The following is a 17704-nucleotide window of genomic DNA, read 5'->3' on the forward strand; positions in this document are numbered from 1 at the left end:
ATTTCTGTACGTATTAAAATAACTCAAAAATTACTGGGCCGATTACACTCTTTATTTCTCAATTCAAAAGCTCCGTTAATCTCGAGTAACCTAAGAGGCAACATTTTTAAATTTCATGTAGAGAAAGTCGCGAGCAAAAGCTAGTATTTTAATAACAGTCAAATTTAAAACGAAATATTTCTTTTAATTATCGCACTATGGAAAATCGTTGGTTACGGAAAGACAGCATACTGTTCTGAAGAAGGTCTATATACAGGGTGTCCGTGAAATGTATTTGTTGACAACAGATTCCTTGGTCGCAAATATGATTGACGACACTCTGTATAATAGTAGAGATGCTGACAATGTAAAAATCATAAAGTACGAACTGCATACGCGGAGCACTCAAACTACAATTTACAAACATTCCACATTCATACTAAAAAACACTATTCAAAATAGATATTAGATTATACTGATGTCCGTAGTAATGCTAGAGTTAAAAATAAAAGGGGTTTAAAATTCCTTGCACACATGATGCTAGGCTTGCATAATGTGCGCATACCTGTCCAACTGCTGGGCCGTGCGAGCTCGGGATATGCTGCGAGTTTTACATTACTGCACATAACAGAGGATTGTACATTATGTTATAGAAATGTGAGTATTCTGTCAACTATAGAAGTGTCTAATGGAGATATTATATAGTTCTAGCTCAAATTAAGATATCTAATTAATCTCAAATTGGCTCCAGGATAATTAAAATAATTAGGATATAGTTACATGAAATTGACATTTAAATACATTACGTGTGATCTATACATACCGCTGACCCTACGGGAGTAGGATAAGGCAGGGGATATGATGATATGTGATCTATACTACTATTACAAAGAGGAAAGATTTGTATTTTTGTATGTATTTGATTCACGCAAAAACTACTGGGCCGATTTTAAAAATTCTTTTACCATCAGAAAGGTAATTTATCTGTGAGTAACATAGGCTATATTTTATTATTACTATTGTTCAGAAACTATTAATTAACATCGTGTTTCTGGACGCCAGCGTTAAAAATTCATTACTAAAATATAAAAACGTTCGATACTACAACCTCGATTTTCAACATGGTCACTAAAAGTGCCTCTTAGTGCAGTTTAAGCAAAGAAATATTCACTAAGTGTAAAATGGAATAATCATAAAACGACTCTATGTTAATTAGTTATGTCTTTAGCGTGCTTGTGTAATAAAAAATCAAAACAAAGACCATGTTATTGACACAATAGGAAGCCAGTCACGAAGACAGTCGTGATATCGTCAATTTCTGATCATGTTTTAATACTAAAGATGTCTGGCATACTAAGCAGTTACACTGTTTGGTTTGTACATCGATGAATACATTGTTACAGACTGCCTTATAAAATGTAAGGTACTTGTGTTTTACTTCGACTCGACTTCACTGGTATACAGGATGATTCTTAACGGACGTATCCGTTGATCCACAATGCCGTTGATCCGTCCGTAAGAATCATCCTGTATATAAATTTAAAGTATACTCTACTAGCTGTTGCTCGCGACTTCATCCACGTGGAATTAAAAATAGTAAAACATAACCTATGTTACTTACTGATAAAGTAGCTTTTTAATGGTGTAAATTTTCAAAATCTCACCAGTAGTTTTTTAAATATTTCAATATATACAAATCTTTTCTCTTATGATAGTGATAGTGTATACTTGGAATTAAAACAACTGAATTTCTATAACAAAACAAATGTCAAAATTACTATTGAGTGCACAAGATGACTGTAAGTGCAACCTAGCCTCTAACCGAATCTATTCTGGAGATGACCCTAATACATTTATGGTCTATTTCCACTGGTCAATCACAATGTGAAGTATTTCAATTAGTCAGGTTAGGTGCACATCCATCACAGTCAATGTAGAGGTGCATCAGTTTCCGGCGCTTGTCTCCAGCGAGCGCGACGGCAAGGCGACGCGAGATGGCCTGATTTGTCCCACTTACTAGCAGGGCTGTCATGTATCGCTGAGGCAATTTTAAAAATAACAACTCCTGTCCATATCTTGAAAGTAAGTAGATCCTTTTCGTGCCACGCATACCTCTATGGCCTCTTTATTAATCATGAGGTTCAGAAAACTAGAGTTCTCTTGTAAATGTGTTTTAACTTTAAAAAAATCATAAAGAGATAAATCCGCTCCCCAGGTCCCTGAATATGGGAACGAAAGGGCGGCGGGTGGTTTCATTGTGTACATATAATTCAATACAAATATTATCATCACCATTATTTTAACAATCTTAGTTTACTTATCTCTACATTTTGCAACTAAAAATTAAGATATAATTCTCGTATTTTATTCGTAAAATCAAATATATCTGTTGTGACAGCCCTTAATAGCGACACTTATTCATAAGACACTTGCCTGAGATCAACGACCCGGCTTATTGGATGATTGTGTGACAGCAATTGAAGACAAGCGTTTTGCCTTTATACCATATATGCCGTCTGTTAACGTCACTGTGCCAATTGCCGCCGTGTTGTTATTCGCGATGATTAGATAACACGTAAACCGTACTTCCTTGTGACCATTACCTAGAGTAAAGTAGAGGAAGTAGTTCTCAACGGTACATCAGGACTGTTACTGAATCTACATTAAAATTGCTCTTAGTGGCAATTAAACTAATCTGAATGTTGCATTTTGTAAATTAAACTGTATTTGATTAAATTGCATTTTGTGATGATGTGTTTAGGTTTTAAAATACTATCTAAATTACCATAAAAATACAGTTTCCAACAGTTACATATAGTAAAAGAGCGCGCGCACACCTTATACTAAACTAACGCACAGCTGTTTAGTCGCATTTTGAATCTTGAGCTTATATGAAGGTGCGAACACTGCTCGATTTTTAGTTGGGCAACTAAACATTTGAATTGGCTGCGAAACAATCGACACACAACAGTTGTGCGATAGTTTAGTCAAAAGTATCGCAGTAAGTATAAACAACGCCATCAAAATACTTGAACATCACAAAAGGGGCATTACATGTGTGTAATTTCTATCTTTACTCGGTAGTGTTGGTGATTACATTTCTAACACCGACAGATAGCAAGTGGCACAATAATTACTCGATCCTCGCCCTCTTCGAATCCGGAACGTAATTGCGCGGACAGGCTATAATTGAGTTAGCCGGCCGATGATCTTAACAAGGCAAAAAACCAATGCTTTTTGCATCGTAATAGACGTGTTAAGGTGTTTATGTTTTGTTTGTTGTTACATTCCTAACCGTAGAATTCCACTGCGCGATATTTTCAATGTTACCAACACTCTGGCAGAGGTTTCTACGGCGCCTTTTATGAGGGAAGAGGTTATGTGAGACTATGTAATTCTACACCCTGTGGCTCACCTTTCTGTCTAAAACTCTAGATGTTTTCCCACATTGATGTCTCTGTTTCGTTATAGAGAATGAAAGGGAAAACAATATAATTTTGCACAAATGTTTTAACAATGGAAACCCACGCTTACCATTTGAACCTCACAGTATATAGCAGACATACGTGTTGATGGCTCTAAGCGTGTCAATGTTATTAAAACCTCATATCGAAGCTATTATTTCTCGATTAAGATTTTAGACTATTTTGTCCATCATTTGATTAAGGTGTAGAGAATAATATTACGTTATAATGATATTTTGATTATATTCAATTACAATAAAGTTAATATGAAAAACTATACATCTTTGTAAAAGCCTGCACACTTTTGACGAACCAATCGCACAACTTTTTAGTCACACTTTGATTCCTATGAGCTTATATGGAGGTGCGCACACAACTCAATTTTTAGTTGTGCAACTAAACAGTCGAATTAGCTGCGAAACAATCGACACACAACAGTTATGGGATAGTTCAATCAAAGGTGTGTGTCCGCTCTTAATGTAATTTGATACGTGTATATACCCTACGGAGGGTTGGCACAGTATACTGCTCTTCCATACATCAGCCGTCTTATCTAAATTCACTCCCTTCTTAAGCATATCCCCTTTCACACTATCCATACTTTCTTCAGTCTTCCTCTACCTTTTTAGCCATCCTTATTCATTCTTTCTTGTTACTTGTATATCTATTTGATACAATTTTCTAGACCTTTAAATGTATGTCATTTACTTTAGGGTACTACTATTATCATCAAAAATATTACTGTCACATTATCAAGGAATCATATTTGATCCCCATTCGGTACCTTATATCACATAGATACACATATGGAAAGGAAATTATTGTCCTCGACTGTGCATGATAGTACTCACATGTTATATGTGCACGCAGCGTGTCGAGACGCTCCTCTCCCGCGAGAGCTAGCGCCGGCTCATCGATACACCTTGCGACTGCGGCACTGCACCCTGTACAACACAATGTTACAGATAGAATAATACATCAAACAAACATTTTCTATATCTATGTTACTGTTAAAAGAGCTAAAGTAGCTAAACTAGCTGTTGCTCGCGATTTCGCCCGCGTTAATTTAAAAAAATGATAGAAAACATAAGCTATGTTACTTACAGATAAATTCCCTTTCTAATGGTGAATGAATTTTTAAAATTGGCCCAGTAGTTTTTGCGTGAATCAAATACATACAATATCCAAATCTTTCCTCTTTATAATATCAGTATAGGTAGGTAAAAATTTGGATTTTTGTACGTATTAAAATAACTCCAAAATACTTGGCCAGTTTTAAAAATTCTTGCACCATTAAAAAGCTACGTATAAGTGAGTGACATAGGCTACATTTTTACTTTAAAAATCACGGGGACGTAGTCGCAAGCAACAGTTAGTAATAAGATAAGAGTTTTGAATATAGAATAACATTTTACTTATAACTTAAGGAATTTTTAATAAAATGCTTTTTCATTCCTTCATGAATCATATTTTTCTTTTTTTTATAAAAGCGGCATATCTTATCTATTTCCGTTCCAATCAGACAGTATAACTGTTTAATCCCTTAGTATAGAATTATCATCTAAGATACCATTCTGAGTACGACAGTAGGAGAATAATTACTAAACATTCCATTTTAATCTTAATCCACATTCATCCAGCAAATAAATTAAATGTTGGTTTGTATCAAATTCCCTACTGACAGTCTTCAACACAATAATCCCAGTAATGTAACATCATTTGTAAGCAATAATAACATTAAGCGCCTACGTAATAAAGTTGAAAACTGCATCAAATCTACGGGTACACGTTTACATAACTATTTCGCATGCATAATCCAAGTGGCCAGGGATTATGAACTACCGACAGGCCGGATCTGCACAATGGACGGCCTTGGGCGACCCTCATCAGAGCTTGTAAGCGTATACAATCAAATAATTACCCTAAATGTAGAGCTGTAAGGTGCATTATGTAAACACGCGGTATAAACATTAGCGAGATTCAAGGTAAGTTTTAGTGATTAGTAGAAAGAACTTCAGAGAATATTATGTTTTTACCTTTCTGTGCTAGTTTTGCTTTTGTTGCAGACATTTAAAAGAACCTGATTACATAAGACTAGCTGTTGCTGGCGGTTGTCTGTGTGAAATTAAATAATATAGTCTATGCTACTCACTGATAACGTAGCGTTTTAGTAGAGAAAGAATTTTTGAAATCGGTTGTGTAGTTTCAGAGTTTTTTCATGAATACAAAAATAAAAAAATACAAATCAAAATTTCCTCTTTATAATATTGGTATAGAAGTATAGACATAGATATAGATTTTATTCGACATTTAGAGTATTATCATAAAAACTTTTGCAGTTTTTCAAATACATTTCATGTTAATCTATAATAAGTATATTTTTTGGGTTATAAATACTTTTTAACCTACACGTTTACTTTCTCTGTTAAATTCAAACCCGTGACGTCACTAGACATAGATTAAAAATATTTTTTATCATCCGTTAACATCACATAAAATAAGAATTTACGATTTAAAACGGCTTTGAATTCATCAAGATAAGCTAACGCAAGCCCGTTGACGGCAATGACTTAGCAATTAAATGCTGATTCAGACGCCCCCATTCCGACGAACGATGATTCTTGCAGCAAATGCAACAAATTATAACTTAACTCAAGTTAACACGATCGCATTTACAGATGCTATTGTAAAATACTTCATTTGCAAATCTATCTCTTAAGGGATGTCACGGGTGTTTCTGAAGTGCTGAGCGGCTCACCGATCGATTGAACAAATGGGATTTTCTGCCATTGGACCAATTGAATGTATACAATCGATTGATCCAATGGGAAAACATCGCATCGATTTAATCGATCGGTAGACTGATTTATCCCATTAAGAAATACCCGATGTACTCTTCCTTCTTTTAAAAGAAGTCCAAGTATAAATACGAGAGATCATCGACCCCCTAGTTACCACAGCGATGGCTACGAGGGCCATAAGACCTCACGGTCCGGCGCGCCGACCGCAATCCTGTAATTGCATTACCTAGGTCTAGGCCCACATCGCGTGCGCCTACCAAGGTCCTAGTATTATTATACAATACTCGTATAACAAAGTAACAACTTAAGGACAACATGTGGTTCTTATTTACAAACAATATTATATATAAATTATAGAGGATACTGTCTATGTGTTTCTTTATTTCATCAACGACACAGAAAATAAAATTTAACTTAGAGTAATACGAATATATTCGAAATGCCACTGGATTCATCTCTAACCAATAACGGTGAGGTATTTAAAAAAGATAAAAGAGGGCTTTTCCACTGGAGCGGTACGAAGACACGTGCATGAATAATTTCCATAGATTAATTTACTTTCTCAGCTGGAGTACGATACGGTTCAGTGGAAAAAAGTGTAAGTAGGTTTTTATACAACCAATACACTACTGATTTTACTCAAATGTCCTAAAGAACAATTTTATTATGGAACAATAGACACTTTAAAAACACAAATAAACTTGAATCGATTAATAAATCTATATCGCTATTGGAAACTGTTCAGTTTGTGAAAAAAATATTCTATTATATGGAAATATGTTCTCAATCAACACAACGCACAGATATTTTTAGCTCCATTGACTGACTGTACTAAAAACGTCCATTCAAATCTGCGAGCCGCTCCCACATCCGACCGTCGTCCAAGCGTGACGAAAGCGGAGATTTTCTATTCCAATGAATCCTAGCTTAATGGATGACTCGAATAAAAATCTATAAAAGATTCAATCGGATTTTAGTGAGGTATACGATAATTGCATACTAAAAGTTGATTTGTACGGTCATCACCAGCTCACTACACGTCCCAACTGGGCTCATAGCCTACCCTGAGTTAGAGAGACTAGGCCTTTCAACTACACTTGCATACTGCGGGTTGGTTGACTTCACACGTATCTTTTGATATGTGCAGGTATCACGATGTTTTTCTTCACCGTAAGAACGTCGCATAAAGTATGTACATATGAAATACGAAAATCACATTAATACATTGCGAGATTCGAACCCAAGACCACATTACAAGTCAAGTGTTCAAACCCCTGAGCCTCCGACGCTCTTTTGGTGCAGACGAGCATCAGCCCACTAAAATTGCGGATAATTCGCGTAAAGCAATAAGCGCATATTGGGCGCAACTAGGCGTAAACTTTGCGTAACTAATTACGCGCAATCATTGCACCATCACGCGCATAACATAATCGTTAACGCGCACTCCAGGCCATACAAATCTATACCTACTTTGATTACTGAAAGCCATAATTGTATGTTTGTTTATGTTACTCACAGATAAACGACCTTTCTAATAGTGAAAGAATTTTTGAAATCTGCCCAGTAGTTTTTACGTGAATCGAATACATACAAAAACAAAAAAAAAAACAAATCTTTCCTCTTTATAGTATCAGTATAGATTAGAAAGCTACATTTTCACAGCACATAGGCTATATTTATTACTAGATGAATTCCGTGCGGATAAAGTCGCGAGTAAAGTGTAATAAACAATTTAATTAAAAGTGTCAATTAAAACACTTTCTATTATCTGTTACGAGAATGTTACACTGATTGAAACGGATTACATCACGCTATGAAAGTGTTAAACGTAATGGGAATTTGTAGCGACATTTATACATTTTCGTCGCATTTGCAAAGATATTACACCAAGGGCCTGTCCCACCAAATTGTAAATTGTCTCATAACAACCCAACATGTAAAAAAGGTGGTGGAAAATTTGGATTTTGCTCCCTTATCTGACAGAATGTCATTTTTACTCTATCTTAGCCTCTATCAGCCAGTATCGGGACATCCCCTTAGTCACTTACTTAAATAGTTTATATAATAAACACTGACTGGTGACCAAAGACTTTAGTTTGTCCAAAATTGCTCAAACTTAATCAACCATAATGTTGGGGATCATCTTGCCTGTCGCTTGCATTTATTAATAACTAAAAATAAACCAGTACCAAGATAATATTTACAAGCTAAAATTTTTATGGATTTTGTTGATGTAAATGTATGCGTACAATACCCTCAGTAGTTCTGTCCGCGCCATATTAATGCGTTTTATATTTATAACTAACCTATTTGCCGGCATGTTCCGGCTCCCTGCGCAATCACGTGTAAATATAGTGGCCTGTTCCATTTACCTAATGCTTTTTGTTCCTTATTACTATCGGCATACTAAAATGGTTACATTAAACGACTAAACATTACAGGATTTTCTATGGGAAAGATGTATTTCAAAAGAAAATATCTGACAATGATTTTTAGAATGAATGCATGAGGTTCAAAACAAGGTAACTGCATCCAACGAAATAAAATAATCATACTAATATTATAAATGCGAATGTTTAGATGGATGGATGGATGTTTGTTAGAGTTTGTAGCCTAAAGGCAGAACGGATTTCGATGAAAATTGGTATAAATTTAGAGGGTAGTCGGGAAGAACATATAGGCTACACACTTTTCTTTTTTTCATTTCCACACGTAAGTATTCGCGGGCTAAAGCTAGTAGCTAGTATTATAATAAAATTTGAATCCGAATATAATAAGATCCCTGCTCCCGCTTCAAGTTGAAGCACCCTCGTGTCAGCAGATCTGAGGCACCGCACTTAACTGCACTCGACAGCATAACGACCCAGTATCTTGTTAATTAAATATTTTTTCGCCTATTGATATATTACGAGTCGAGTACACGATAAGTATGAAAAATATAAAAGCTAAGTTAATTTGTCACTTTCAATGGAAATAATGCAATAGCGTAGTCTACCATATTCAAAGTTCAAAGGGTAATACAATTTATCCAATTGTATACTAGCTATTGCGAATTCGCCCGCGTAAAATAAAAAAAAATTGTAAAAACATAGCCTATGTTGCTCAGTGATTACATAGCTTTTTATTAGTGCAACATTTTTTAAATCCGTCCAGAAGATTTTGAGTTATTTCGATACATATAAAAATCCAAAAATATAAATCTTTTCTCTTTATAACATTAGTATAGATATAGATTTAAAAAAAATTTATTAGTGATTAATAATTTAATTAATTGTGATTAATGAATAATTTAGTGATTGAATGTGGATGGACAAAGGAAGAGGAAGACCGAAGAAAGTATGGATGGATTGTGTGAAAGAGGATATGCTTAAGAAAGGAGTGGATTCAGATATGACGGCTGATAGAGATGTATGGAGCAGCACATACTGTGCCGACCCTCCGTAAGGGATAAGGGCAAGTGGATAATGATGATAGATTTCGAAAAAAAAAATTGTTAATGAAGAACACTAACCACTGCACTAACTCTGAGTGGTAAAGGCTACAAAAAGTTAAAGCTTCACTTAGGGTTTTTTTAAGTTTCGTGTTCTTTGTTAAAACTCACGGAGACAATTAATTTGTGTGTCGTTTTGTCTGGTACGTGATATGGCTGTCATCAAGCAATGCTTTCCTATAACGATGCCCTACCAATGTAGGATGAGGTCGCTGAATAGACAGTCGTGAGTCGACCTCTAGCGTGCTAATTGGATTTGATAAAAGGTCGCTTTATTTAATCCGTTTACTATTAATTATAATTAACGGGGATTTCGTTAAAAGTCGGTGAAAAGCAGTTTGTTTAATACGTTGAAAAGAAATTTTAATTACGTACTTCATACAAAAGATTACGACCATTTTAAAATTCATTTGTCTTCATATATCTAAATACACATAATAAAATTTGAGTGTCTGTTTGTAATATCAAAAGAAAAATTCCAGATTTCGGGAAGATGATGTATTTATGTTGCTTATAAGGAAAATCACAATTATTATTTTTTCCTGTCTGTCTGTCCGCATGCCGCCGTTTGCTGCTGATAATCTCCAAAAAGGTCAGGCCGATTTCGACTGAACTTTCACTGGAGGGCAACTGACATAGACGGGCATTTTATACGCTACTTTTTATCCCGAAAATATCTACGGTTCCCGCGGGATACACTGATTTCGTTTTTGACACTTCACGAGGACAAAGTCGCGAGCAAAAGCGAGTTATTAAAACATCTTCATTTACAATTACAAATATTTATTTGTTTTACAAACCGGTACAAAAAACTCAAGCGCAATCAATAAAACATCTCGACCTTACATTTCCAAACAAATCATTACTCTTTTTGTTACACGCTTTCTCAACATAATTCGTGTCAGATTGTTAGACGTACAAAATATACTTATAACCTGCTCGGACTATTAACATACCAAGCTTACAACTTAACTATAACAGGCTAACAAAAATTCTAACTAGATAATAATAAGGTTGATTTTCCCATAACCCGTTGTCCATTTAACCACAAACATAAAACTTCTGGATAGGATACATAGAAATATTACGCACAAGATAATGACCTTGTGCATCATTGGACTGCAAACAACGCAAGAAGGTTTATTTGCAATATTTTAATAGTTTTAATAAAGAGATAATAAACACTATCATATGTAGTTAGACGTCATCAAGTGTCAGATAGCCTTAACATTATGTAAACCGGTATGAAAACTATACTAATATATAAGAAAGATTTGTATTTTTGTATGTATTGAAACAACACAAAAAGTAGTGGGCCGATTTCAAAAATTGTTTCACCATTATAAATTATCGCTAACACAGGCTATATTTTTGACCAACTTCCCGAAAGAAGGAGGTACTCAATTCGAGTGCATGTTTTTTGTCTTTTATATTATACTAGCTGTTCCCATGCGGCTTCATCCGCATGAAATTATGAAAGCTTTATTTCATTGTTTACATTTGTCAAATTATCAATAGCAAATGTCAAAATGACATGATATACCTTGGCAATCTTGCATCCTTGATGTTAGCAGCAACTTATGGTCTCTTTCCCACATTAGGGTGGATAAAAATCCAACATTTTACAACATTTACCCCCTAAGTTTAATGGCATGAAAATATATTGCCTAGAACGTGACATAGTGTAGGGATTTTTATTAAAAAAAAGAATTATTAAAAAATATGCTGCAATTGCTGTCATCTTAGGCAACAAAGTGTGTGTTTACGATTTATTATAAAAGTATAGATTACAGTAAAAGAAACCTATGTTAAAGTATAGATGCTGTATAGATCATCGGCATTATTACCAACAAAGTAAAATATTAATTTTACATTTTACACCTAAATAAGTCTGTTAAGAGTGATGTGCCAAGCCGTCTCTAACACGGTCGTCTTTAATTTGTGTTGTCTAGAACTTGTTTTGGCTGTATAAAAAATATAAAAGCGTCACCTAAAAACCACGTTCATGTTGAATTTTAAATACTCATTTGTTTCTTACTATTATAATAACTCGTTTCGTTTTGTACAAATTACAACCTAAATTTTATAAAACAGAATTAAAAACTTTACAACGAACGTAGTCAAATAGAATTATAGTTTTGAAATCCATTTGTATGTTTATCTGTTATCTATTCATATAATAAAATTGGAGTGTCTGTGATATCAAAAGAAAAATCCAGATTTCGAGAACATGATGTATTTGCCTTGCTGATAATGAAAATCGCATTTAATTTTTTTTGTCTGTCCGCAAGCTGCGTTTGTTCTGGATAATCTCCGAAACGGGTGGGCCGATTCCGACCGGACTTTCACTGAAGGGCATCTGACATAGACGGGCATATTATAGGCTACTTTTTTTTAATTCCGCCCTGTAAAATGTCGTAACGGGTAGTGCAAATAAACGCTAACGAAGTTTGCGGGCGACAGCTCATTATTATGTAAATTCATAACACTAGAATTGCGTTTGAATGTTTATAAACAGTAGTTCTTTCCCTGACAATACTATAAAAGTATTCGATACATTTGACCATGGAAAAATTGAATAGCCTTATTAATATCGACTCATATGTGAAGTATTTAGAAACATACAGTAACACGTGCGATGATTTCAATTGTAGATATTTACAATTCCCCACTTCTAGGCAGAAGTGATACGTTAACATTAAAACAACATTTCATGTCAGCATTGCCCCATGCAATTAACCATACAGTGAAAATTCACGATTAACTTCTATATTTTTTTACATCTCAGTTAGAGATGGATAGATTGCGTGAAAGGTGATATGATCAAAAATGGAGTGATGACTGAGATGACGTATGATAGAGTTATTTGGAGGACAAAACCCTGTTGTGCCGAACTTACGAGAGTAGGATAAAGAGGATGATGATGATTAGAACAAGCAGACAATAAACGCTTGACTTAACTTCTGACGAGACATCCTGTAGCAATGACGTCACAACTGAGGAAATCTGACAGATCACCAGGTTCATATTACAAACACGGAAAGTCACAATTATTTGAACTACATACTGAGTAAGTGGCGATAATATTTCTATTGTTGACTCTAAGATTCACATTATCACATACTAGCTGTTGCTTGCGACTTCGCTGGCGTGATATTAGAAAATAATTAATAATACAGCCTATATTGCTCTCAAATAAATTACCTTTCCAATGGTAAAACATTTTTTGAAATCGTCCCAGTAGTTTTTACGTAAATCGAATACGTGCAAAAATTAGAAAATACAACCTTTGCTTTTTAAAAAAAAACTATTTATTGCGTCGATGGGCGATCCGAGTTATCTTACCCTTCCTACTATCATACTTATACAAATTTTAATATTCTAAATGCAAGTATAGACGGATGGATGGATTGTTAGAATTAGTAGCCTAAACGGCTGAACGGATTTGATGAAATTTGGCATAGATGTAGAGGATAGTCTGGAAGAACTAGTACAAAACAATGTCTTCTGGTCGGTTTTATGTTTAATTTCAAGTCCCTTAACTATTAAGTAGTACAAGTTTAAGTGGCGACATGTTTGTAATGATCGTTCAGTGAAGCATGTGTTTACATTTATATTGTGGCACTATCAGCAAATGCTGACAATAGTCAAACTGATATCTACATTTACGTGACATGTAACACTATATATGTCTACAACCTATATAGTCATGTGTCACGATTAAAAAAATATTCAATTGATGACATGAAAACGTATTCGATGTTCTTACTCTTTCCATATCTGTCTTCCTTTCTCGGTTAAAAGCGTGAGTTATTTTAAAAAGATAAACACTACCTTCAAATTCCATCACGACTACAGATTAAAAAAATTACGACGGAATCCGCAAACCGGTGGGCACGTAAACTTTATTATAAAACTGGTTTTAATGAAAAACAAGGGACGGTCAAAATATGACCTACTGTATAGTGACTTGTTTTTTGTATTTATAAACTTGGGTTTCCACTGTCGAAACCCTCGTACAAAAACAGCAAAAAATCGTTATCTCTGTTTATCCTTAAGAATAACAGAGACGACATGTTTGCATAAAATTAGGCAGTTTTGTAGATGGATGAATGAAGTTTATTAATTAGTATAGTAATTAGAAATTTCAAACAAAGATAGGTAAATAGATTACACATGGAATAACGCACAGATACTAACATTATAAATGCGAAAGTTTAGATCGATGTTTGTTAGAGTTTGCTAAACAGCTGAACGGATTTCAATGAAATTTGGCATAAATGTAGTCTCGAAGAACAGATAGGACTCTTAATTTTGTTTTTTAAATTCTACACGGCCAGTATCGGGTTAAAGCTCGTATAAAATAAATGGTTATGTGGTGATTTAGCTGTCAACTGCCGGGTGACGTAATTCCGCAAAGGGAAGTAGTAAAAAAGATGACCAGCATTCCTTGTAGTCAATACACCGTCCGCTGTACTACCGCAATTAAACCTTTTATAGAAGATATCCTTGTGTGGTTAAATAACAAACGAGTTGTAAGAAAAATATTTCTTGCAAGCATTTACGACTATCGTAAACATCTTGTTTGTGTACTACACTGTTTGGATATGGTAGGACATACGAATAAACCAGCTAAAGAACTAACATAAAATACTAGCTGTACCCGTGCGGCTTCATCCTCACGAAATTATAAAAACTTTATTTTTTTTTTTACATTTGTCAAATTCTCAATTGCAAATGTCAAAATTAACGATACCATAATAACCTTGCTTCCCTAATTTTGGCAGTTTGTAATTTATGGCCCCTTTCCCACATGAAGGTTTTTTCCGATTTATTTACTCACTAGGTTTAATAGCGTGATAATATATAGCCCAGAGCTTGTCATAAGGGTAGGGCTTTTTATTAAAAAAATATGCTGTGATTGCAGGCTCCTACACCACAAAGTAGTGTGTGTTTACCATTTATCATATTAGTATAGAAGTATAAATCGATAAAACACAAAATAAAAAATACTTTTGAAAATAGTAAGTCAAATTGATAACCTCCTTCTTTTAGGAACTACGTTAATAATATTTGGGATGGATGGATTGTGTCAAAAGTGACATAATCAAAAAGGAAGTGACGACTGAGATGACGTAGACAGAGTACGAAATCTTGGTAACTCTCTACGTGAGTGCAATAAGGACGGGAAGATGATAACATGAAATAGAAAGAGAGAAAAACGGACCTAGTAGTAAGCAAGTTAATCGATTTATACATTATGAGTAATGGAGTTTGTCATACATATCATCCCTTACACGAAGTTGTCGGTAAAAACAAAGCAGTTTTTTTCTACAATGACCCGTGACCTTAAGTAGCCAACATTAAGTTCCATACAACAAATTCCACACCAACAATACGGTCACCGCTACCGTAACGAGCTTGACATTTGCAAATTCAAAAACCTTGATAACTTTATCTTTCCATCCGCTACTTGCTTAACAGTGACCACATTTAGTTGAACATTATTAAACTTATATCGAGTTAATTACTAAGGATTTTTGCAATAAATGTAAGTAAAAACAATGTAATGATCTTACTAAGCTTATTAATGCGAAAGTTTAGATGGATGGATGGATGTTTGTTAGAGTTGTAGCCTAAACGGCTGAATTGATCTGGATGAAATTTGGCATAGATCTAGAGCATAGTCTGGAAGAACTCATAGGCCAATTGCTTTTGTTTTTTTAATTCCACGCGGACGGAGTCACGGACGAAAGCTAGTATTTAACAAAGTTTGGATGGATGTGTTTTTGTTTGTAGCCTAAACTACAGAACCGATATCGATCAAAATGGGCACAGATGTAAAACAATCTGGAAGAACACGTAGGTCAGTTACAAAGTTTATTTTTTAATTCCGCGCGAACGGAGTTGTGGGCGAAAGCTAGTAGTGTGATATTAATTCGATAATTGAAAGCCGACCGTTCGGAAGATTCCAATTCAAATGAGAATTAAAACAAACCGTAACACAATTTGTTAGAGAACAGACCGCCTGGTTCATACAAGCATACGAGTCAGAATTAAAGAAAAGTGTCCATTAGTCATCCATTAAATCGAGGCCGTTAGCAATTGTTGTAGCTCGGTACGGACAAGACAATGTGTACTAAATCATACTTCCTTTTTCAGTACAATTAACACTTGGATGGTACCAAGTTATTTAAGCACAAGGATAAAATTCATAGTGGTATTGTAAAAATATTTAAGGACACGAGTGTTATTAAAGTATTGCAAAGTCTGATAGTGAAACATTAGTAAATAAAAATCTTATTGTAAAATAGCTATATTTACTTACAATGTAACACGGCTTCTTCGAAAACTAGCACATTCACAACTAATTTTACGATTTAACTGTTCGATAATCAATTATTAATTTCCTTTAATTGAAAACTTCTAAAAACGTTTAAACGGAACGTAAAATCGGAAACCGTGAGCCCGAGGGTCATCGGATTAGCATTCCTAAGATCCGGTACGTTTCCAATTTCCACAGGTTTCCGTGAACTGTACAGACGGGTTGCGAAACCGGGCGCGCGTTTTCATTGCCCGTGCCGGACGAGACCGGTGTTGTGAGCAGTAAGGATATCCGATGGACGTAACTGTTATATTTTGTACAGTAATACATCCGAAGGAGGGCCAGATTACTTGATATAACAGAATAAGATAAAAAAATTGTTAGCGTAAGCCAAAATAACAAAAAAAAATGGAATATTTACACTAAACATAGTGCAATTTAGCAAATTTACAATTCATGTTTCTACGTTATATGGGCGTCACAGCCATGTTATGCTTAATTAAAATATAGTTTTCTTTACCTCTTATGTTTTATTCCAATCTGCACAGAATAACCTTACCAATAACACCGTTTTTCCATGTATCAACGCTCGCCAATACCTATATGGCCGTCGTGTTGAGCCAATGTAACACCCTTATTTCTGACATCTGACTACTGTCCGATTATTAACATAACAAGTAGAATTCCGACATTTTAAAACTATGACATAAATATTTAAATAACGTGTTGGATCACAATTACAAAGTTTCTATTGTTATTTTAAATAAAGATGAATGGTATTGATTTATAGCAGAGACTAAATAACCTTCATACAGAATATATAAAAATAGTTAAAAAGCTAACAGTTAATTCCAAGAAGCATATGGATTTTTCCTGTTCAAATAAAATCAGGTGTTCTGCTATACGTATACTTTTGGCATTTAAACTAAGTGAAATCACATTACAGCGCGTATTAAAAACAAATATAGCGGGCGTTCAGATTATCCGAAATTGCAAAGTTCCGGTCATTAATGTTTATACTACGGATATATGGTATCTAATTTAATTTATAACCTAACTTAATTTCAACGAAAATTTTCACACTTAATACAGGAACTTGCATATTCATTCACTACAACCAGATTACTTAGTGATAAATAAACAACACTTATTTCAAAAGATTTAAAAATTTAAATGACTGGAATATAGAAAAAATCTTAAAAATAATCGTTAAGATTGCACAGGTTTTAACAATTTCAAATAAGAATAAAGATAAAATATTATTAAAAAATCAGATAACGTTAATTAGAGCAAGCATAAAGGCACTTTACGAAAAATCGGAAATAATTCAAGTGCCGTATACATATTTCAAATAACCCGTAAAGTGGGCCAAAGCCATATGTAATAGCATTAGTTTCATGCTTGTGCAGTAACTGGACGATTATGTACATAACTTGTCACGGTACAAACTTTAATTACACAATAAAATATCTTACAGCATTCATAATAGAATACATTATTGAATAACAGTTAGTCTGTGACAGGGCGCACGACCTTGCCACGGTTAACCGGTGCAAGCAATCCCCGAATACCGTTAATACCGCGGCGTTGCGCTGGCCATTACCTGCCCATGGTGAAACAATACATTTAATAAACATTTGCACTG

At 34.5% G+C, this 17704-nt stretch overlaps 1 protein-coding gene across 1 annotated transcript in view; it reads right to left on the reverse strand.

Moving 5' to 3' along the window:
* Positions 1-17704, reverse strand: part of LOC106105489 (protein kinase C and casein kinase substrate in neurons protein 1) — a 73455-nt gene that overhangs the window by 52688 nt on the left and 3063 nt on the right. Inside the window, exon 2 of the mRNA XM_013285832.1 lies at positions 4295-4387. The gene's annotated coding sequence lies outside the window, so the exon portion shown is untranslated. The remainder of the gene's footprint in view (positions 1-4294; positions 4388-17704) is intronic.

Source organism: Papilio polytes, unplaced genomic scaffold, assembly GCF_000836215.1.
Source record: "Papilio polytes unplaced genomic scaffold, Ppol_1.0 DF822845.1, whole genome shotgun sequence".
NCBI classification, from domain to species: domain Eukaryota; kingdom Metazoa; phylum Arthropoda; class Insecta; order Lepidoptera; family Papilionidae; genus Papilio; species Papilio polytes.